The sequence below is a fragment of the Plecotus auritus genome (genome assembly GCF_963455305.1).
Source record: "Plecotus auritus genome assembly, chromosome: 1".
NCBI classification, from domain to species: domain Eukaryota; kingdom Metazoa; phylum Chordata; class Mammalia; order Chiroptera; family Vespertilionidae; genus Plecotus; species Plecotus auritus.
This window is the reverse complement of record NC_137770.1, coordinates 198,758,394-198,783,450: the sequence shown is the minus strand read 5'-3', so window position 1 is coordinate 198,783,450 and position 25,057 is coordinate 198,758,394. Positions and strand designations below refer to the sequence as shown.

The window sequence follows — 25,057 nt, the reverse complement described above, 5'->3', positions numbered from 1 at the left end:
GCGGGTCCACAGCAGCTCGGCTGACCAGGATGAGCGGCGCTCCCACAGCAGGCTGATCCCCACAGGTCACAAATCCTGTGCACCAGGCCTCTGATCCTATATAATAAAAGCCTAATATACTAAGTGTCTAACGGTTGTCCAGGCACTATGACATGCACTGACCACCAGGGGGCAGATGCTCCAACTGGTAGGTTAGCTTGCTGCTGGGGTCCGGTGGATCTGGACTGGGAGAGACAGGCCAGACACGCCCTGTACCCTCCTGCAGTCCCTCCCCGGCCGGCCAGCCCTGATCAGCCCCAAATGGGACTGGGTGAGATGGGCTGGACATGCCCTGGACAAACCCGTGCACCGGGCTGGTTTCGGCCCAATCCCTGCAGGCCAGGCTGAGGGACCCCACTGGTGCATGCATCTGTGCACTGGGACTCTAATATAAGTATAATGAAAGAATAACCTGAAAGAGCTATTTCATGAATAGCCAGTCATTGCAGGAATTTATTGCAGAGACTAACTGAATAATTCAGCAGAAATATTGTCAAACTAGTCTAGTGTCTAACAAAGATTAGGTAACTCCAATGCCAGGATTCTAGAAGTCTATTAACAAGAATACCTTGACTCCTACTTCAATACTCATTCCATACCTTTCTATCTAATGACTGAAACCCTATGCATTCACATTTGGGTCCAGCTAAAATATTGTACCCTGAAAAGCTTATCTGTTTGCCCCAATAGGATATAATTATCTTCCCTCTGAATTCTCAACTTTGGGTCTTTATCATGAAACTTCATTAGTCAGATCCTGCCCTAAATTACTAAATGTGTATCTGTCTTAGTCGTCCTCTTCTCTACTCCCCTTTCATGTATTATATTCTGAGCTTTCCCTTGAATGTCATTCCCTCAAAAGTCACAATTCTACTAAAAATTCCAATAACCTCTCCTCACTCCTCTACCTGTCTGCATTATCACGGTTGATCACCTCCTTCTAATGCTTCTAGATTTCTACGATGAGGCCAATAACCTGCAACTCAACACCTATAATAATGACTAACTTAAAAATCTAAAAGTACTAACTGTTTACAAGATAGGGAGAGCTGGAAGGAATAAGAAAAATGTTAATCACTTCAGAAAACAGTAAGGCAGTTTCTTATAAAACTAAAAACATACACATATCCCATATTATTCAGCAATCCTACTCCTAGGTATTTATCCAAGAGAAATGAAGCATATGTCAAAAAACATGTATGGTGTTTATGACAGCTTTATTAATAAACATTAAAAAACTGGAAACAACAAAATGACCATTAGCCAGGAGAATAAATAAATTGTGGTGTAAGTCCATGCAATTGAATACTGCTCAGCAAAAAGAACTGACTTGTGCAACAACATGGATGAGTTTCAAAAACATTACTCCAAGCTAAAGAAGTTAATCCTATATAATTCTATTGATAGGACATTCTGTAAAATGTAAAAATTATAGGATTACATCAGTTCAGGGGCTGGAGGCAGAAGAGAAACAACTATAAAGGAACACGAGGGAACTTCAGGTGATGGAAATATCTGTACCTTGATTGAAGTGGTGGTCTCATGACTGTATGTCTGTCCAAAGTCATATAACTACACATGAAAAGAGTGGTTTTCACTCTTTGTAAATTATTCCTCAACTATTAACATTTAGCAATGCAATTATGCTTCATGATGTCAATCACTTCACAACCATTTATGGAGAATCTACCACAACCAAGCATTTATAAGAGAAACATGGTACCCTGAAATCAATACTATTCAACAGTTCAAAAAAGGCAATTTATTCAAAGTTGCCATCTTTCACCTACTAGGATTTTAACAAAAATTAATATCCAGTACTGTTAAGAATATGGGAAAAAGGCTCTTTCACAAACAGTATTGGTGGAATATAAACTGTTAAAATCTTTTGGAGATTTAATTTCACAGTTTTAATCAAAGTAATAAAAATGAACACATACACAGTAATCACACTTCAAGAAGTAAATGCACAAAGATGTATATTCAAGGTTTTTCATTGCCACAAAAGAAAAAAAATCAGTCTAAATGCCTATCAACAGGGAAATAATTTACTAAATTATGGCATAGCTATAAAATACAAATTATACACTCAATAAAAATAGGGAAAAACAGGAAAGTTATACTTACATCACACTGTCCGAGTATTTAAAAGAACATATATTGACTTTGTAGTTTAAAAAATAGTATTTGAAAAATTTTCATTTAGGTTTTGATAACCATCTAACAGATATGAGTTACTAGTTAGGAAACATGGCTCTGGAATAAAAGTTGAAAGTGTGAAAATTCATTTAGTACTATTAGTTAACCAAAAAAGTACCGATAGTATTCTTACATTAATGACCATTAATGGTTAAAGTCGGAGTGTGCTTAAGTATTACCAACTAACTGAAGGTAAAATTGAGAAGGCTGAAATGGGAGAAACAGACCATAAAGATACCATGCTAGAATTAAAAATGAGCAGCTACATAGAGAAAGAGTATAATGAAAAACCTACAGCCTACACTCTCCAACTTTAATGTTTCCAAGAGGTAATTTAAAAAATACTTGTGTTTACAGATACAGTACTATTTTTTTCAGATAACCTGATACCAATGGTCTTAGAAACAAAAATAAAATAAATCTAACCCCAACTGTGAAATATCAATTCATGTGCAGTTATTATGTCCACTTTCACCACTATTATTCAACATAGTACTGGAAGTCCTAAGCACAGAAATCAGATAAGAAAAAATAAAAGGCATCCAAATTGGGAAGGAGAAAGTAAAACTGTGATTATTCATAGATGACTTGATATTGTACACAGAAAACCCTAAAGACTCCAAAAAACTGCTAGATTTAATAAATGAATTCAGAAAAGTAACAGGATACAAAACTAACATCTGGAAATCAATGGCATATATAAACACCAATAATGAACTCTCAGAAAAAGAAACCAAAGGAAAAAAAAAAGCCCATTTATCACTGCAATAACAAAAAAAAAGATACCTAGGAATAAACCAACAAAGTAAAAGACTTGTACTCAGAAAACTATAGGACATCGAAAAAAGAAATAGAGGAAGATACAAACAAGTAGAAGCATATACCAAGTTCATCGCATAATTAAAATGTCCATACTACTCAAAGCAATCTACAGATTCAGTGCAATCCCAATTAAAATACCAACATATTTCAGAGATCTAGAATAAATATTCTAAAAATTTATATGGAACCAAAAAAGACCCCGAATAGCTGCAGCAATCTTGGGCAAGAACAAATTTGGAGGAGCTCACAATACTGGATATCAAACTATACTGCTATGCCATTGTAATTAGAACAGCCTAGTACTGGCCCAAGAACAGGCATACAGACAAATGGAACAGGACAGAAACCCCCAAATCCACCCACACCATTATGACCAATTAATATTTGACAAAGGAGGCAAGAGCAAACAATGGAGTAAAAATAGTCTCTTCAATAAATGGGAGAATTGGACAGGTCTAGGCAAAAAACAACAACAACAACAACAAAAAAATCCTATCAACTTATACCACACACAAGAATAAACTCAAAATAGATAAAAGATTTAGGTGTAATTCAAAAAACCATAAATATCCTAGAATAAAACATAGGCAGTACAATTTCAGACATCTAATGTAGCAGCATTTTAACCAATACATCTCCTAGAGGGCAGTGGTCAGCAAACTCATTAGTCAACAGAGCGGCAAACTGCAGCTCGCGAGCCTCATGTGGCTCGCGCAGTTTGCCGACCACTGTCCTAGGGCAAGAGAAACAAAGGAAGAAATACACATATGGGACTATATCAAATTAAAAAGCTTCTGCACAGCAAAAGAAACCATCACCAAAATGAAAAGGGAACCTACCATATGGGAGAATATATTTGCCAATGATACATCTGGATAAGGGATTAATTTCCAAAATATATAAAGAACTCATACAACTCAACACCAGGAAGACAATCCAATTAAAAAAATTGGCAAGAGACCTAAATAGACACTTCCCCAGAGGACATACAAATGGCCAATAGACATACGAAAAAAATGCTCCAAGTCACTAATCACCAGAGAGATGCAAATTAAAACTACAATCAGTTATCACTGCCAGAATGTCTACCATCAATCCTATATAATAAAGAGGTAATATGCAAATTGACCCTCACACCCTCTCACAATATGGCCGCCCCAATGTGGTCAAAAATGGCCGCCACAAGATGGCCAGCAGGGAAGGGTAGTTGTGGGCAATCAGGCCAGCAGGGGAGTGCAGTTAGGGGTGACCAGGCCAGCAGGGGAAGGCAGTTGGGGGGGGACCAGGTCTGCAGGGGAGGGCAGTTAGTGGCGATCAATCATGTAGGGGAGAGCAGTTGGGGGGACCAGGCCTACAGGGGAGGGCAGTTAGGGGCGATCAGTCCTGCAGGGGAGGGCATTTAGGGGTGACCCGGCCTGCAGGGGAGGGCAGTTAGGGGCAACCAGGCCAGCAGGGGAGGACAGTTGGAGGTGACCAGACTGGCAGGGGAGGACAGTTAGGGGCAACCGGGCCAGCAGGGGAGGGCAGTGAGGAGCGACCAGGCTGGCAGGGGAGGGCAGTTGGGGGTTACGGGTCAGCAGGGGAGGGCAGTTGGGGGCGACCAGGGCAGCAGGGGAGGGCAGCAGGAGAGCAATTAGGCGTCAATCAGGCTGGCAGGGGAGTGGTTGGGGGGTGATCAGGCTGGCAGGCAGGCGAGTGGTTGGGAGCCAGCAGTCCCAGACTGTGAGAGGGACATCCCCCAAGGGATCCCAGATTGGAGAGGGTGCAGGCTGGGCTGAGGGACAACCCCCCCAGTGCACGAATTTCATGCACCGGACCTCTAGTACATCAATAAAGAACAAGCATTAGTGAGAATGCAGAAAAAAGAGAACCCTAGTACACTGTTGGTGGGAATGCAGCCACTGTATAAAAACAGTATGGAGTTTCCTCAAAAAATTAAAATGGACCTGCCTTCTGACCTAGCAATCCCACTTCTGGGAATATACCCTAAGATTCCCGACCCACCAATGAGAAAGGATGTATACATCCCTATGTTTATAGCAGTGTTATGTACAATAGCTAAGATCTGGAAACAGCCTAAGTGCCCATCAGTAGATGGGTGCATAAAAAAGCTGTGATACATTTATACAATAGAATACTACACAGCTGTAAAAAAGGATTTCTTATCCTTTGTGACAGCATGAATGTACCTATAGATTAGGGAAATAAGACTGTCAGAGAAAGACAAATACTGTATGACCTCACTTATTTATGGAATCTAATGAACAAAACAGGTCCAGAAGTATGGATGCAGGGAACAGACTGACAGACCTCAGAGGGGAGAGGGTGGGAAGGAAGGGAGAAGATTAACCAAAGAACATATATGCAAATATGCATAGCCCATGGGCAAAGACAATAGTGTGCTAAAGGCCTGAGGAGGGGCAGGGCTGGGTGGAGAAGGGCCAAGTGTGTGTGTGTGTTGGGGGGGGGGGGGAGAATGGGAGACATCTATAATACTGTCAACAATTTCAAAAAAATCAACTTTAAACTAAAAAATAATATTGTCAGACTACAAAACCATAGGGGGAAAAACAACAACAGAGGGCAAAATTTTAAATGACGGTCTGATTTCAATAATGTTACGGCAAGGTATTCACTTCGGCAAGACAGTGAAGTCAATTTTTCAATCTACTATAGCAAAATAATTATCAGAGCAGATTTCAATAAAAAATACAAAGTAACTTTGTATCTCATCAATTATCTTTAATCTCAGGGATCTCAAATGACATCTCCATTTTTATTAAAGAAACTATTATCCATAAAATAGCTAGATCTACATATAATCATAAAACCTAATTATAATTTAACTTCAAACACCTGGCTGCAACCACCACCACTATATATAAGCATCAAAATGCACAATCAAAAATTCACTCTCCGAGAAGCCTGGAGTGTCCTGACCATCTATTAAGAATAAGAAATGGCCGAAACCGGTTTGGCTCAGTGGATAGAGCGTCAGCCTGCGGACTGAAGGGTCCCAGGTTCGATTCCGGTCAAGGGCACGTACCTTGGTTGCGGGCACATCCCCAGTAGGGGGTGTGCAGGAGGCAGCTGATCGATGTTTCTCTCTCATCGATGTTTCTATCTCTCTATCCCTCTTCCTTCCTCTCTGTAAAAATATCAATAAAATATATTTAAAAAAAAAAAAAGAATAAGAAATGCAGCATCTTTGCTCAAGTAGTTCTAAGAGGGGGAAATAAATTCACTCATTACAAATTACTGACATAAAAACTCATATCACACTTTGGTGGCTATTTCAATGCTTGGAGAAAATGGCCAAAATGAAACTGCTAAGAAGTTGAAACACATGTTTTATTTTAAAAATGAAACAAAATAAAAAAGACCCCCAAGAAGCCAAAAGAAAATGACATATAGGAAAATAATCTACAAAAAATTTTTTCAGCACTGTAAAGTTAAATGTACTACATCCTGCTTCTTATAAAAAGACTAAGATTTCTACAAATAAGATGCAGTTCTTTTTACCAGAAAAAAACTATATTACCAAAGGCTACGTCTATGCTAGGACACAGCTTTATCTCTACTATTGAATACTTACTCCCTTACCCCTCTAGAACCCCTCACTCTGGGCTCATACAATTCAGCCCCAGGCCCTTTCTCACTGAACCATTCTCAATAGCTAACCCATTTTCTTTTTTTTTCTTTTTTTTAATATATTTTATTGATTTTTTACAGAGAGGAAGGAAGAGTGATAGATAGTCAGAAACATCGATGAGAGAGAAACATCGATCAGTTGCCTCTTGCACATCTCCTACTGGGGATGTGCCCGCAACCAAGTTACATGCCCTTGACCGGAATCGAACCTGGGACCTTTCAGTCCGCAGGCTGACGCTCTATCCACTGAGCCAAACCGGTTTTGGCAATAGCTAACCCATTTTCAATAACTAATCCCAAATTAAAATTAGAATCTTCTAAAATTCCAGGTGGGTCTGTTTAAAATGACTTTACCAATCATACAGCAATGTATCTAAAGCTAATTTGTTGTGGCGGACCATTGAATGAAAGCATCACAATCAAGATCCATGCAGCAGTAGTAGAAATAAACAATAAAAGGTAGTTGTGAATTAAGCCTTTTCTTTTTTTAGGCCCCAAAGATAAGGAGGCAAGTTTTGAAGCTCAGAAACTATTAAAAGTGATCAAGTATTAAGAGAGGAAATGCTGACCAACAATAATAAAAACATGTATTTATATTATGCTTTCAAGTTTAACAAGTAACCTACATATTCCTTTATTTCCTTGAAATAGATAGGATATTAGTTTCATTTACAGAAAAGGAAACTGATGTTTAGAGAGCCTAAGAAAAGGAAGGAGCTCAAAGTCCCTCCTTATAGTTATGAAAGAGACAATCTGAAATCAGGTCTCATGCTTCTGGTGTTTTCATTACACCTGTTAAAAACAACTGCTTTAGAAGAACAGCCAAAGACACAACTGTTCACGTATTTGATATTGTTGGTAGAAGCAAAAAAGCAGGGGACAGTAACATAATAGGAAATCTGAAAAGTATCAACCCAACATACTAAAAACATTTTATCAAAATAGGGTAAAACATATAGAAATTAAACAATAAGCTGAGACACAGCAGTTAAGAAACTTATACTACTGCTTCTGAGCCAGTCCAGAGTTCTAGGAGGAGAAACAATTTGCCTTCTCAGTTCTGAAACAAGTGTCCACCAGTGGTAACAAAGTCATGTTTGTCAATTAAGTTCTACTGAATTCAAAAGTTCAGAAACAACCCTTAAATTCGTACCTATCAAAACCAGATTTGAAAAGTAGTCATTCTCCACCTCCATACCCCCTCAGTATAAATTATGTGGGAAAGTCTTATTTAAAGCAATTTAGGAAAGAATTTTCAATCCTGATAGTGGGTAATCAACAGCAATAATTCTGCAGGATAAGGAAACTGTTAAAAATCTAAAGACACTGTAAGTAGTATTTATAGATTTTCAGTAACTGCTATAGAAATTTTCTTTTTTGATCTCTCATAAGTGAAATATAGATTATGAGTATTTCCTGCTACCAACAGTGCCAATATTATTCAACTCAAGAGTTGTCTGCTGGCAATTCAAACTGCAAAATGAACACTCAATTAGACTAATCAAATGATTAAATACTTATTTTCTCCGTGGTTCTACTTCTGATCCCCATTTACCCCACAAGCATTCTGGTTCTCTCCACTCTTAATACTTGTTCACACTTGACTAACATTTCAACCTCGAATATTCGCAATCCGAACAGCTCTTAGTAATAAGCAAGCCACTGCAGGTCCTTATCCTACCTACAATTCCTGATAACTTTTCAGAATTAAACAGCATTTAGAGATTAAATCATATGACTGAGTTCTAAAAATTTAAGAAAACAGAAAGGTAATAAATATCACCAAAGAAACACATAATTCAGTTCTAAGTTCAAACTAATCATACCGTCTATTTCTTAAGACCAGGAATTTTGGACATCGAAAGGACCACTGGATATTATAATGTTTACTTAGAAACCTTGCTCACATGCCTAAGGCTATATTAACTGCCAAATATGGTGCTGGACAAGGAATTCCCATCTTCTTAGCCTCTAGTATACAGGGCTCCCTAATGGCAGTTAATGGTTCACGGAACCAGGTACATGCATTGCTAACATTTGGAAGACTAAAACGAGGTCTGGAGTCTTGAACCCCAAACCAGGATTTTAACCCAAGTTAATATCACGACAATCATATGCGGGGGGCATTCGAGAGGATAACCTTGCTGTTTTTGCACCTTTGGTGCACGTGTGTTTTTGTTTGTCTGTTTAAGAGAGCAAAGACACCGTCCCTCCAAAAAAAATTTGGCTAAAACATTAGGTAGACCTTGAAAGGGGAAAAAATACTGATCTATGCTGAAAATGATAGATGCAAATCTATATTCGCTCCAAAGCGAGCGGCACAGGGCCATGTTAAGAAATCTGCTTTTAGAGACGCAGGTAAAATTCGACCAGATTCGACTAACAAAATGAACACTAGGGAAGCTTAGGTTCCTCCCTTTGACTATCCTTCCCGCACCCCTCCCCCCAAAAAAAAGTGGGGTAAGAGGAAGAAATCCATTCTTCAAAGTACTCCAACATCTTTTTGGTTCCTGGGTCAATAAAGGATCGTTTACCAAAAAAGGGGGGCACGAAGAAGCGTACGTCATAGATAGCTCCAGTTTCTGAACAGGCTGGGGATAAACCCGAGAGGGGCTCAAGGACCGCGGAACACCAGGTACTGGGTGAGCCAAGCGGCGGGCGCCTTCAAACCCGGATTCTGTTTCGCTGCACAGAAATGGTGCCCAGAGGCCTCTACTTTCGCATCTGCGTCGCTTCTGCCTCCGACACAGGCGCTTTCCCCTCCCCCACGGGCGGGGCGACTGCCTCCCCGCTCCCCGGGAACCTGGAATAGGAGCCGCGAATGAGTCGGAGATGAGGCAGCTGGTCTCCCCACCTGAAACGTCCTCTCCGGAAAGCCCACTCCCTCGCCGGCCGTATTACGCCTCCATCAGCGCGCTTTTGGGAACGACTGCGTCCCCTTCCCATCTCACCACCGCATCCCTTACAAACCCCCGCTCCACCTGTGCCCTCGGAGCCCTCCGCCGCACGGCGCCGGCCAGTCAGCTCCCTCCCCACGCGGCCTCCCATCCTTCACCTGGGAGAAAACGCTCGGCTTCTCTCACGCGTACAGCACAGCGTCGGCAGCCAGCAGGAGCAATCAATGTCCCTGCCGCTAAACCTGTGACACTCGGGCTCCCGCTCTGGACGGTTGCCTCGAGCCGCCGCGCGCGAAGGGACAGTCCCTTCCGACCACCACACCGACCTCCCTTTCAGGCCCCCTTACACACCTCCAACCAACAGCGGCGGCGGGTACGTCGCGCGGAGGTCAGCAGGAGAGGCGCAGAGAACCAGCTGCAGCGGATTCTTCTCGCTCGCCGTCCCCGCCCTCCAACAAACGTCAAACCTCGGAAGCCAGAGAGCCGCGAGCTCGTCCCCTCACTACCAGCCCTTCCCCGGCGCCAGGCGCTGCGGCTAGCGACCAGGAACACGGACGTCCCGCCCCCTTTGCCACCGCCCCCTCTTATTGTTTTACCCCTGCCGACAGGGCTGGGGAACCCCCCAGCACGGCCTCAGCCAATCACGCATCTCCTTCGCGAGCTGGACCCAACCTTCTCTCGTCCCTCTGCGGAGCACGCGCAGACCATCGCCGCGCTCACGTACTCGCGCGCCCGGAAAGCCGGGGAACCGGAACCGGCCTGAAGCCGGTACGAGTCCGCTGATTTGACGTCACAAGGAGGCTGCCTTTCTCCTGGCTGAAGGCTCTGGTCTCGCCGCCCTTCGAGATCGCGCCAGAACAGGAGCCAGTTCGCCTGCAGAGCTGCATCTTTTGCTCTGTCTTTGGAGACATATATTTCTGGTCCCCTTTGATTACTAATGTTAAGAGGGAAGGAATTTAGTAATTTTCTTCTTGAACTAAGTGTCTGCAGGTTGTTTGCTGCTCTAGATGAGCATAAAATACAGCCAGTGGTTTCAGGTGCTTGCACCCTAAACTCACCTATATTGTTTATTAACCCATCCTAGGAAGTGGAGGTTTTAAGCTCCACCGAGATCAAATTCACCCTAACAACTCAAAGCAATATATAAATATATCTATGGGGTCTCCTAGGTGCTGGGCCCTAGGATGTAGGGGGAGGAGGACACAGAAGGGAAGAGAATCTATTTCTTTGTGTACCCGTTTTGTATTTAGGTGTTGCTAATACATACTAAGAATTTTACATACTAAGGAAGCTAAAAGACTAAAATCCTAGGCGATATCAGGATTACAGTCCTGTCCTAGATCTAGACACAGACTTGGTCCCTGGGCATAGCTGGGAAAACACTAGATACTGACTCTCCTGACCTTGACTCATGGAAAAAGCCAAACCTCCTTACAGTCAAGGAAGCCACTTTGCACCTTAGTTCTGGCAATGTTTCTCAAAGAATGTCAAGACAGCAGAGGCATTTTGGAAGGAAGGGCTGAAATGCAAGGGCAATTAGGAAAGGAACAAGAACACATTTATTAAATGCCCATGTATGAAACACAATGTGGGCATATACATTGCATCAGTTTTCTTCACAATCCTATAAGAACAAGTTTGCTATTCTCACATGTGAAAATTGAGGTTTGCAGAGGCAATGCCAACATTTGAATCTCCAAAATCGACATAGTTTTATCTATAGTAGGCTGCTTAGTCATTTTGTTATATGCAAAATATATAGGCAGACCATCACTTCTATGAAATGAACTTGGACATATTTTTCCTTAAAGCATTATAATATGCAGGTTGCTCTTAAGTCTAATACTTCTGTACCAGGCATTCTTCCAATTACATAATTGGTTAAGCCTCACAGTAAGCCCACACAGTAGTTAACTATTTTATACCTATTTTACAATTGAGGAAACTGAGGCTTAAAGCGGTCAAGCCACACAGCAACTATTTGGTGGAGCTGGGATTCAAACACAAGCAGTCTGCTTTCACATTCCATGCCCTTAACCACAAGCCATGGAATACTTTCATTGTATTTTCTGCCATGACTTATCTCCTCTACTGCTGATTGACCTCCAGTAGTTTCCAGTTTGGGGCTTTTATGCGCCATGCTGTTAATCTTCACCATGTATCCTGGCACACAGGTAAAAAGTTCCTCTATAGCAGCAGTTCTCAGAATTACCGTGCATCAGAGTCACCTAGAGAACTTGTTAAAATACACACTGCTGGGCCCCACTCTTAGGGTTTCTAATTCAGCAAATCTGTGTTAAGGCCTGAGGACCTGCATTTCTAACAAGTTCCCAGGTGCTGTTGCTGCTCTGTTCTAACAACAGTTAAACCACACTTTAAAATATATATATATATGTATATGTGTATATATATATATATATATATATATGTGTGTGTGTGTGTGTGTGTGTGTGTGTGTGTGTGTATATATATATATATATATATATATATATATATATATATATATATATAATTGATTTCAGAGCAGAAGGGAGCGAGAGACAGAAACATCAATGATGAGAGAGTCATTGATCCGCTGCCTCATGCACGCCCCACTCTGGAGATCGAACCTGCAACCCAGGCATATATCCTGACCTGGAATTGAACCATGACCACCTGATTCCTAGGTCATCGCTCAACCATTAAGCCACGCCAGCCGGACTAAACCAAACCACACTTTAAAAAACCACTAATCTACAGCATAGGTTGGCAAACTTATACTGTAAAGGACCAGACAGTTACTATTTTATGTGTTGAGGGCCACAAATGGTCTGTCACACATCTACTCCCCCCCCCCTTTTTTTAAATTACTTTAAAAATGTAAGAAATATTCTTAACTTAGCTCTAGGACTATAAAAAAAAAAGACCCCAAGCAACCCTTACTCTAGACTTTCGATTCCAATAATTACAGGCTGTTGTTGTTCCTTGTGATTAAACCCCTATCCCAGTGGTCGGCAAACTCATTAGTCAACAGAGCGGCAAACAGCGGCTCACGAGCCGCAGTTTGCCGACCACTGCTCTAGAGTATAAGAAGACTTACTGAGGGAAAAAGACTTAGCTATCTTCAGTTTTAGTAAAAACAAAGAACAGAAAAAAAAAAGAAACACCCAAAACCCTAAACTGTTTTTCCTAAGTGATGTTTTACTTCCTAAATGTCTCTCAAGTCTTTGCCCTCTGAATGCCTCTCCACACCTATAGCAGCTGCGCAGATTCAGGCCTTTTTATTTTCTTTCCAGAATGATTGCAGTGGCCTCCTCACTAATCTCCCTGCCCTTCAAATATAACCTCCATGAAACAGACCCTCCCATGATAATATGGCAGGAAGACCAGTGTGAATTGTATTCATTCAGTGGCTCAAGCCAAAAACCTTTAAGTCATCCTTGACTGTTTTTCTCACACCACACACATAGCCAATCATCAGTAAATTTCTGTTCCCTCTCCCAGCATTTATTCTGGATTAAACATTTCTCATACTGTTCCTGCTATTATTGAGTCCAGGTCACCATCACTTACTGCAACAGCCTAGAAGAAGGTCATGATACTTCAACTGTCATTCTACTATAATCTGTTCTCACAGCAACAGATCCTTTACAATTATAAATCAGGCGACATTCTCAAAACCTTCCAAAGACAACACAATAAAAAAATCCCAAGTCCTTACCATGGCCTAACAAGGTCTACCTGATCTACCCTACCTATTACTTCTACCTGTTTTCTTACCACTTTTTTTTTTTATTATATACCCCAGCTCTTCTTTTGACAATCCAATCACATTCCCAACCCCGAAGTGGGCCTTGAATGTGAACCTTTATCAAAAGTCTGTGAAAAGTCAATGTAAATTGTATCTACTGATTTTCCCAAGTACTTATACTGAAACATCTCAATCATTCTAAAGGTGAGTTATATATGATTTTCCCTTGCCCAAACCACACTTCTTAGAATTTCAATTAACCTAATACTGCTTAAATAGTCTAGTAGATTGTATGAACTGTATTTTGTATTCTCTATATATTATACAATTCTTTCTAGAGTGTCTTTTATAAATAGAAGTAAAATGGTAATCTACGCGTTGTCTGGCAAAATGTCCACTTAATAATAGCATATAGAATACTTTAAAACTGCTGGATTCATTCATTCAGTAGCCACCACTGAGTGTCAATATATCAAGCAGGCTCAGGATGAGTGGCAAAAAACTGTTCTTACTGTTCACTGCTTTGCTCTGAAGTAACAACTTACATTTACATAGCCTTTTATAGTTTCAAAACACTTGATACATATTATCTCACTTCATTTTCACAAGCAATTCAAAAGCAAGCAAGTTACACTTGGCTAAAAGAGGCCAATTTAGAAAGAAACCTCAGAGTGCCCACTGATTCGTGCCATTATACCATATACCACTACTAAATGATGAATCTCCTTAGCCTTGAAGCAAGTCTTTCTGATAGAAAAAAAACTCAGGGGTCTCTTGTAGCAGGCTCTTTTACAAAGCTTTTTGATGCAATGAGAAACCTGCACCTATGAGTAGGATGAATCCATTCCTTTTAGAGCAGGAGAGTAGAAAGGCTATTATAGCCTGAAGAAAGAATCAAATGTTAATTTCTCCTGAAATCTTTCAATGCATTACCTTTGTGCTACTGGGGAAAGTTAGGGTCTAAGGAGAGGTTCCTCCTCTCAATTTGATGGTTGTGTGTGAAATATGTCACATTCAAAAAGATGCATAAAACTCTTGCATAGCCTGCACATTTGTTGTCCAGTATAAAATGTAACAATATGCACAGGGATGAAAAGCACAGCATAGGGAATACAGTCAATAATCTTATATAATAAAAGGCTAATATGCTGTGTTCAGCCGTCTGGTCGGCCGTTCAACCAATCAAAGTGTAATATGCTAATGATATGCTAAGGCCGCTCAACCACTCACTATGACATGCACTGACCACCAGAAGGCAGACAGTCGACTGGTCAACCAGTTGCTCTGATGTGCACTGACCACCAGGGGGCAGACGCTCTGACCAGTAGGTTAGTTTGCTGCTGGGGTCCAGCTATGCCCTGGAGCCCTCCCGCTGTCCCTTCCTGGCTGGCCAACCTCCTGCGTCCCTCCAGGGCCCCGATTGTGCACCGGTAGGGTCCCTCGGCCTGGCCTGCACCCTCTTGCAATCCGGGACCCTGGGGATGTCAGAGAGCTTGTTTCAGCCCGATCCCACAGGCCAGGCCAAGGGACCCCACTGGTGCATGAATTTGTGCTCTGGGCCTCTAGTATTTGAATAACTGTGTATGATGTCAGGTGGGTACTAGGCTTAGCAGGGGAATCACTTTGTAAGTTATATAAATTTCTAACCACTATTCTGTATACCTGAAACTAAAATAATATTGAATGTCAACAGTAATTGAGAAAATTTTAAAAATGTTTAATGTAACAATATGAATGACTATAGATGTCGGATTTTAGCTCTGTAACTTGTTTTGATCTTATCTATTAAAGTCTTCAAGTAGAGGAGATTCTAAATGCTACCAGACAGAGCTTGAGAAAATACAGGTTGCAGACACTAAAGAGGTCACTTCTTCAGAATTTAGAGACAAAAACCTCATAAAATATCAACACCCAAAGAATTAGGTTATGGGATTACAAAAGTAACCCACCTTGAATGATTGCTTGTAAATTCTAATAGATTCTATCCAATGCTCACAAAGCTATGATGAGGGCTAAAATCCCCTCAGGCCAAGTGATTTAAGACATACAGTACTCCTGGAAAGTGTAAGAACTAAAGGTAATGTAAATAAAAGAGGGTTCATCTGCCCTGACTTGTTAGGAGTCCAAAAAATGATGACTTTGGAAAGAGGCAAAACTTTACCATGTTTATCTGGCACTGTCCAGGGTACACTAAATTTGGCAGACACCAATATTCTAGCCATTACTGGACTACCGAGTGTGTTGAATTCTTCAAGCCTTACAGTCTGGATATGAGATGCCGCAAGGTTACCCAATTGGCTCCTCTTTGATTTAATGCTCACCAAGCCCTCTGACCCAGAGGAGGGGGCCCTGGTCAGCAGATACTCTGTATATTGGAAAGGCATATCTCCCTCTGTGAAATAGCACCTGGTGGGTCGCTAATCAGCCTCAGAGGAATTAAGTTAGTATCAACCAGTGTCCATGAGCCACATTTCCTCATTTGCGGGGGGAGGGGAGAGGTTATACTGCAAGAAGCCAGAGCTGAGGAGCAAATTTGCCACTAAATATAAGAGTACAAAACGTAAGAGTACAAAACATGTGGGATCAAGTCCCATTTTCTTCTCTAACTAATTTTGTGACACTGGTTGTTAGGTTAGTTCGCTTCTTTGACCTTTAGTTTCCTCATGGATAAACAGCCAACTTTATGGGTATTGGGAGGATTACTTATCGTGTTTAGAACAGTTTCTGGCATAGCAGATATAGAACTGATTGCTATTACAGAACTGAGGCAGACTCTCAACATCAGGAGCCCCCAACACGGTGCTACAGATAATCATGAACAGACGCTGGACCAAATCTGCCCTCCATCCTTCCACTTTCCATTCTCGTGGGTCAAATACTTGGTTTGATAGTGCAGAGAAACACTGGCATAAGTCTTTGTCTTAGACAGTCAAGTTCAGAAGGAAGAGGGAAGGGATATAGTACCTTTGAAAACAAATTTGTTTTCCTAGTCTCTTGTACCAACCAGACCAAAAACAAGCAAACAAATAAAAAAATAAAAAAAACCTATTCAGGGTAGTAAAAGACAAAGCTAATGCAAAATATAAGGCATTCGTCAGCAGACAGAAAACTAGAAGATGGTAGAACAGTTGTGAACCTTCTTCTGATTGGAAAAAGATCATAAAAAATTACAGTTGATACAGTGAAAGCATTTGGCTTTCTTCTACCTTGACCAATGTGAGAGCAGAACACAGCCAATCCCTCACGCAAAGTATCAGCATCTGCGTTTCCAGGTGTAACCACTTCCTTGTAGGTTCTTCTGGGCTAGCTAATTCTAGATTCCAGCTCCACAGCAGCAGAATATTTCACTGAGCTTTACCTCGGCAGGAAGCATATAAGAGGTTTATGACCAAGGCAAGAATCTTCCTCAGAATCAAGATTCATCCTACCCTTCTGATTAACACAAAAGCTTTTGGTTTTTGTTTTATTTTTTTTTTTCAGAGAAGGGTTTATTTATTATTGATTTCTAGAGAGAGAGAGAAAAAAAAAACCACATCAATTTATTGTTCCACTTATTTATGCATTTACTGGTTGATTCTTGTATGTGACCTGACTGGGGATTGAACCCAAAACCTTGGCGTATTGGGTCAATGCTCTAACCAAGTGAGCTACCCAGTCAGGTCCCACGTTTTGTTTTGTTTTCTAATATCTTTACCCTTCTCCTTCCAGATTGCTGCTCTAACCCAGTGGACAGCAAAATGCGGCTCGCGAGCCACATGCGGCTCTTTGGCCCCTTGAGTGTGGCTCTTCCACAAAATACCATGGCCTGGGCAAGTCTATTTTGAAGTGGCATTAGAAGAAGTTTAAAAAATTTGGCTCTCAAAAGAAATTTCAATCGTTGTACTGTTGATATTTGGCTCTGTTGACTAATGAGTTTGCCGACCACTGCTCTAAACTATTCCTTGTTGAATCACACTCTCAGAGTGAGCCCTAGCTGTGGAAATATACTTCCTAGCAGATGGCTCAAAACTGACAGGAGCTCCCAGCTACATTCTCATACTAGATGGACTTCCAAGATCCCAGAGCCATGACCCCAAATTACCCAAGTTGTTGTTGGTGACCTGGAAAAGGAAAGACATCTGCAAGTTACTGACCAAAGGTCTTTTGTGCACAAGAAAGCAGTTCCAGATCAAATGTGAACAGGGGCAATACGTTGAAGCAAGGGTAAAATATATATATATATATATTTAAAAAAAAACAAATAAGAATTATTAAAGAACTAGAGGTCTGGTGCATGAAATTCGTGCACGGGGTGGGGGGGAGGGCGGGGAGGGAATTCCCTCAGCCCGGCCTGTGCTCTCTCACAGTCCAGGACCCTTCGCTCCTTACCACCTGTCTGCTCATTGCTCCTTAGTACTGCTGTGGAGGCAGGAGAGGCTCTCCCACTGCTGCTGCACTCGCCAGCCGTGAGCCCAGCTTCTGGCTGAGCAGCGCTCCCCCTGTGGGAGTGCACTGACCACCAGGGGGCAGCTCCTGCATTGAGCATCTGACCCCCTGGTGGTCAGTGCACATCATAGCAACCAGTCATTCTGGTCGTTCCACCGTAACAGTTGCTTAGGCTTTTATTATATAGATTTCCAGATTTAAGTAAATGTATTTGGTTTAAACCAGAAGTTTTTAACCTGTGGTCTATGTACATTTTGAGGTGTAGAGATAGAGAATGTTTGTGAAACCATGAATGTGTGTGTATATGTCTTTTTTGCTGAAAGGTCCATATTTCGTTGCCTCCTAAAATGCATTTATGACCTAAAAGATTAAGAACCAATGACCTAAACCACATTCTTCCTCAATGTATATCATGGCAGTAATGAGTTGCGTACTATAATAAAGGCTTTATGGTATAAAGAATGCTATTTTCATTCAAAATGCATATTTAACTAAAATTCTATGCTAATCAATAACCTCAGTTTATATACTATGGATATAAAATATTTCCTGGTTTTGATATTGTACTATCTATACTAATAAAAGGGTAATATGCTAATTAAACCAGATAGACCAGACGTCCTTCCAGACAAAGCCATGATGGCAGGGACCGAGGCAGAGGTGGTTAGGGGCGATCAGGCCAGCAGTGGAGAGTAGTTAGGGGCGATCAGGTCGGCAGGGGAGAGCAGTTAGGGGCAATCAGGCAGGTGAGCAGTTAGGAGCCAGTGGCCCCAGATTGCAAGAGGGATGTCCAACTGCCAGTTTAGGACATCCCCCAAGGGGTCCCAGATTGGAGAGGGTGCAGGGGGGGCTGAGGAACCCCCCAACCTCCACCACCACCATGCACAAGTTTCGTGCACTGGGCCTCTAGTAGTTACATAAGATGTCAAATTGGGAAAGAGTGATAAAGTTTGCACAGGACCTCCCCATCTATGTCTTTGTAACTTCCTGTTAATCTGTACTCATTTTATTTAAAAATAAACAATTAAGAATGTTTTAAATCATAAGTTCTGGAATGTGTAGCATTTGGTTCTTAATCCAGCTATTCATTTAAAAGTTATAAGATGCTAAGTTATCTGAGATTATTTCCCCATTTGTAAAAAGGCACAATGCACTTACTACTTCATAGAACTGTCGCATACACAGTTCTTAACACCGGGCATGTACCACAAAGCATCATATAAGTATAAACTCTGGTGATTACTATTATTAGGCTGTATGGCCACAGCCTAGACATCATCTTTCACTGGGTGACAGATACATGGCTTTCAGACATTGTTCTGAAAGGGGAAATAAATGGCCTTCTTCAAGATAGTCTTGGAAACCCAAATCTATAAAGTAACAGTGAACATTATAAACTAGAACATGCCCTTTGGAAATATGAAGAAAATCTAGCCCAGCCGGTGTAGCTCAGTAGTTGAGTGTCGACCTATGAAACAGGAGGTCACTGTTTGAGTCCCGGTCAGGGAACATGCCCGGGTTGTGGGCTCAGTCCTCAGTAGGGCCATGCAGGAGGCAGCTGATCAACGATTCTCTCTCATCATTTCTATCTCTCTCTCCCTCTCCCTCTCTGAAATCAATTTTTTTTTTTTTAAAGAAAAGCTAGTGTAACAGAGAATAATAAGGGGTTAATAAAGGAAGAAAGGGAAGTACACACACATGCACACACAGCAAAAACAGAGAATGACACCATTTTTTCAAGTGGGTATTCCAGTCCATATTTGCTCAGTAGCAACAGTGTGCTAAAGGACCCTTAAACTTAGAATCTTAATCTAAATTGTTTCAGTTTAATAGACAAAATAATGATAGTGTATATTTCACAAAGCTGCATGTTTTTCATTAAGGATTATTAGCTAAGCCTAACGTTTGGGAATAGGCTAATATTATGATTTTTAAAAGAAAAGGATGGTCACATAATTAATAATTTTTATTAATAATTTGTTTCCATGCTAATGGGAAAGACACATTCCAAAAAGAACTTTAATATTACTGTAACAAAATAAAGTTTAAACAGATTTGCATGGGGTGCAGTGAGAACAGAACGAAAGGGCAAGTACATCAAACTAGAGGTTCAGAATTCCTGGAGGAGATGACACCTGAGCTGAGTCTTACAGGTGAAGTAAGAATGAGCCAGTGAAGAAAATGCAATTGTTGACAACAGCTGTCCCAGGCAGAAGGACCAGCAAGCGCAAAGATGCAGCAGCATGACAAGCAGTTTGGTATTACTACAACAAGTTCAAAACCAGGCACACCTCAGAAACCAAAGGGAGGAGGGAAGGCCAATGGCATTTACATTGAAAAATGTTCTTCAAGCTTTCCCACTGCATAAAAATCCTAGAAGAAATATTTGTGCAAGCACTTTCATCACAGAACACCTATTTCTGTGATGAGAAAAGACGGCCAGAACTATTCCATCTTGGAAAAGCTGGGCTTAATTTCCATGAACAAACTGCATTTCCTCCCTATTTTTCTCTGCCAACTGAGAAAATATAGTGTTTAAGCCTTAAAAAGCAGTACTTTTTCCCCCTTGGAACTGGCAGGGATCTGATGACCTTTCTTATAAAACGTGGGATCTTAAGGAAAGCGCAGAGGAAGGTGGAACAACACTTAGAAACCTGTAGAAGTGATTGGTTTCTGCCTTAGGGAATAAATGTTTTGAACTTTCTGATCAGAAGACTAAACATCAATCCTAATTTTATGGGAACCGGGAAGTAGTATCTAGTGAAGGAAGACCTTTTACTAGTTATTATGTTTGTGGTGTGTGTTTTAAACCTCTGTTTTCAATGACTCTGATCTGATTGGCTTCAAACCAAGACACTGACCTCATACCCCAGTTGTACTGTGAGGCTTATGTTGGGGAAAGACAGCAAAGTACAAGACCTGCAGCTGTCCCCAAATCACCTGAATACTCAAATACATTAGGAAAGGCCTGATTCATCAAGACCTTCCTTGTGCTTCATTCTGAAAAGCAAACCTTTGTTAGCCCAAGAAAAGAATTTCCACAGAGCTCGGGCCCGATGGCTCATTTCACTGGAGCATCATCCTGTACACCAAAAAATTGGGTTCGATTCCCAATCAGGGCACATACGCAGGTTGCAGATTTGATCTCTGGCTGGGGCACTTTTGGGAGACGACCAATCGTTATTTTTCTCTCACATTGATGTCTCTCTCTCTCTCTCTCTCTCTCTCTCTCAAATCAATAAAAAAAAAAAGTGTCCTTGGGTGAAGATAAAAAAAGAAGAAAAATTCTGCAGAGAACAAATTTCTGTGCAAAGTATTCTGCCATGTTTAGCAAGCATTCCACTAGCTTGTTTGAGTATGCAGGTAAACAAGAAAGTGCTAAGGAAACTAGGAGTAAATTATATGGCACCTTCCTAATAGTTGCAAATATAAAAACACTATTTCATTCCTAGCTATATGTTTGGTCTTATACTTAAAGATTCTTAGGTGAAGAAAGGGGTTGGTCTTTAATAGTGGATACTAGATGTGAAAGAGAAAAAGAATTATAAATAGGAGGAAAACTCATAACTAGTTCCCAAAGGCATACCACAATAAAAAAAATTCCAGGGAGAGGAAAAAAAGACCTAGATAAGAAATTCAATCTCTTAAGTTTGTTAAATGTTTATAAATGTTCAAGTTTACTCATTTCAAGTTTAAAGACTTGTCCAAGTAGTTCTGCAAGACCAAAATGCTATCATTTGTCCTCAATAATGTTAGTCTTCTGAAATTCCCCCCAAAATTCTTTAGGAATGGATTTTCATACTGAGCAAGGGAGGTGGCTTATTCAATAAATCACCTAAAGTATATTTTAGCATCTTAACATATCTGTCCAAATAACTTACTCTGAAGGAAATTGAGTGAATTTAACATCAAAAAATTATCCATAGGCAATAACATGAGGGAATCTCACAAACATAATGTTGAGTAAAAGAAAAAAAGGACACACTCTATCATTCCATTGGTATACAGTTCATACCAAGGCAAAACCAATCTATACTTACAGAAGTCAGAAGAGTGGTTACCCTTGAAGGAGAGGGACACAAGCGAAGCATCTGAGATGCCAATAAGCTCTGGTTTCTTGACCCTGGGTGCTGGTTCCCTGGTGAGTTCAGCTTGCAAAATTTTGAGTTACATACATATGTTTTGCTTCATTAGAAAGTAAAAATTAAATAAAAACAACAAAGATCATTATGGGTCCTTCATCAATGAAGTGCTTCAGTTAAAAACCAACATTTGAGTCCACAAATGGTAAATCTATAGAGGAAGGTCAGTTAGTGGTTGCCTAGGGTTGATGGTTAACAGCTAAAGGGCCCAGAGTTTCTTTTTGAGGTGATAAAAATGTTCTACTGTGATGATGATAGCACAACTCCATAAATATAATAAAAACCATTGAACTGTGCACTTAAAAAAACAAAACAAAAATAAAAACCAACATTTGGAGATCTATTGTTTTATACTCTTTACTAGAGGCCTGATGCACGAAGATTTGTGCAAGAATGGGCCTTCCTTCCCCTGGCTGCTGGCACAGCCTTCGCTCTGGCCAGAGCCACCTTTCTGCCTTCCCACGCTGCCCAGAGGCCCAGAGCAGCTAGGGTGGTGCGGAATGCCTGCATCGTCGCCTGCATCGTCACCATGGCAATGACGCAAGAGTCCCACCCCGCCCCTGGCCACTCGGCACCTGTGTATGCAAATTAACCTGCCATTTTTTTTGTTGGGTTAATTTGCATACCCACTCCTGATTGGCTGGTGGGCGTCTCGAAGTTATGGTCAATTAGCATGTTGCTCTTTTATTAGTGTAGAAGATTGCTCAGTCCCTCTGACTGGTGCCTATTTATTCGCTAGATTCCCAGGCTGAGTATTTGGTTGTGGAATGAGTACAGATGCAAATTTCCACTTGAAGAAGAGCTAATTAAAATAGCACTACTTGAGTTCACTGGCCTTCCTGACCTCTTTCTCTTCATTATTTACTGCTTCTTTCTCTCTGTGAGCAATGCTCAGCAGGAATCAATATTATATGGGAAGAACACATCCGTTCTCATCCTTGGCTGCACACTGGTATCACCTGTGGAACTATGAAAACTAATGATGCTTAAGTCCCACCTCTAGAGATTCTATTTAAGTGGCACGGGGTGCCACCTTGGCATCTGAATTTTTAAAAGCTCCCCAGAAAACACACACACACACACACAAACTCACACACACACACACACCCCACAAAATTTAAATTCTCACTGTGCCATTTATTAGTTATGTGACATTAATAAGCTATTTGACCTCTCTGAACTTCAAGTATGACTTTCAGACATACCTGGCACACAGTTTTTCTTAAAATGTTAGTTACACTTCTTTTTTTCTTTCCCTTCAAAAACTAGAGGATTGTATTTAAAGAATAAAAAAGCAGTTGTCTTGTGGCTACTACAAATTCCATTCTGATCTCTGGTGCCTCATACTTGCTCAGATGCCTTAATCCAAGTTACTGAGCCTCTTGTCCTCTGGCCCCGTTCCCTGGACCTGTAGATTGGGAATCTGATCCCTGTCTTGGCTGACCTCCCTGGAGTTGGTATCTAGACCAACTGTCAACCCACTTCTGATTTTGCCTTCCCTACTTGCTCTGTATTGCTGCTAGAAAATGTCAAGCATGCATGCCACACAGCAGTCTTTGAGATGGATTTTAAAGATCAAGTAGGAGTTAGGATTTGGATTAATGGAGATAATGGGGTTGGGAAGTCCAGATAATGGGACATGCAGAACAAAAGGAAGAGCCATGAAAACATAAGGTATCAGGGAGCATGGAGGGGCTTGGAGGGATTTCTTGAGAATAAAGATTGTTAACTGGGAGCCTGTAGGCCAGATCCAGCTCAGAGCTGTCCTGCTTAGAATTGGGAGATTTCACATCAAAACTAGATGTCCAGCTTCTCTTGAAAAAGATGAAGATATGACAACACTGGACCCCCACTCCACATGAAAACCTTGGAAATTGGTAGCTGCTGCTTGCTAAGCCCAGGGCATCCTCTCTCCAGTTTTCTATAGTCTCTACCACCACTTGCTTCACCTCTTCATTTACTGGCCTGCCTTTCTAGTATTTAATACTTGTTTAGTCAATGCACAAATTAGAATGGAAGGAAGAGAGGACGAAGAGGAGAAAGAGGAGGAAAAAGAGTCCCCTATTAATAATACTAAAGAGTTATATAAAATATTCACACTGTATATATATTTTTTACAGGGTTCTTCACTTGAACCCCAAGTCAGATTTTTCTTTTCTTTTTTTTAACTTTATTTTTATTGGTTTCAGAGAGGAAGGGAGAGAGAGGTAGAAACATCAATGATGAGAGAGAATCATTGATGCACACCCCCTACTGGGGGTTGAGCCCAAACCCGGGCATGTGCCCTTAACCGGAATCGAACCTGGGACCCTTCAGTCTGCAGGCTGATGCTCTATCCACTGAGCCAAACCAGTGGATTTACTGTATACTATAAACTTACACAATGTTCTATGTCAATAAAGCTTGAAAAATAATACTACAGAGATTAACTGTGAAAGACCTCAAATAGCGCACCAATAAATGTGGACTATGGTCTGGGGCAGTGGTCGGCAAACTGCGGCTCGCGAGCCACATGCGGCTCTTTGGCCCCTTGAGTGTGGCTCTTCCACAAAATACCATGGACTGGGCAAGTCTATTTTGAAGAAGTGGCGTTAGAAGAAGTTTAAGTTTAAAAAATTTGGCTCTCAAAAGAAATTTCAATCGTTGTACTGTTGATATTTGGCTCTGTTGCCTAATGAGTTTGCCGACCACTGGTCTGGGGTGTAAATTACCTAAAGGCATTTTCCCAGGTAGCAACATGATCAAGGTGAGTATTTAAATATGTTTTAGCTAGCACACATGTCAAAAGAGTGCTTACCTAACTTTATGGGACACTAGCAAAGTTAGGCCCTCCAATCTTTCACATGATACAAAGGACAGTAAATAATAAAAAGAAAAGAAATTGTTTATTTTTATATACCCAGAGTTTGGCAAAATGTCTTTCATGAAATGGAGATCAAGAAATATTTGTAAAATGATTGATTGAAAGAATGAAAATAAAAATAGGTACCATTTATTGAGAATTTTAAAAAAGAAAAGAATGCTAATAAAATTACTAATTTTAAAAAGCCTACTTTAGAGATAAGTATATCTCTATACCTCAACAAGTTCCAGGAAGGATTTAAGATGGCACTAGAAGGCAGGGTGAGCTGAAGTGTGAGGACCACATCCAG

At 41.0% G+C, this 25,057-nt stretch overlaps 1 protein-coding gene across 6 annotated transcripts in view; it reads right to left on the bottom strand.

Moving 5' to 3' along the window:
* G3BP2 (G3BP stress granule assembly factor 2) overlaps positions 1 to 25,057 on the bottom strand; it is a 73,569-nt gene that overhangs the window by 20,684 nt on the left and 27,828 nt on the right. The window contains exon 1 of one of the 6 annotated variants that reach the window (XM_080665101.1): positions 9,960 to 10,349. The exons of 2 other annotated variants lie outside the window; for them this stretch is intronic. The gene's annotated coding sequence lies outside the window, so the exon portion shown is untranslated. Of the gene's footprint in view, positions 1 to 9,766; positions 10,350 to 25,057 lie in introns of those variants that run through there. 3 more of the 6 variants (XM_080665098.1, XM_080665103.1, XM_080665100.1) reach the window with 3 other exon arrangements.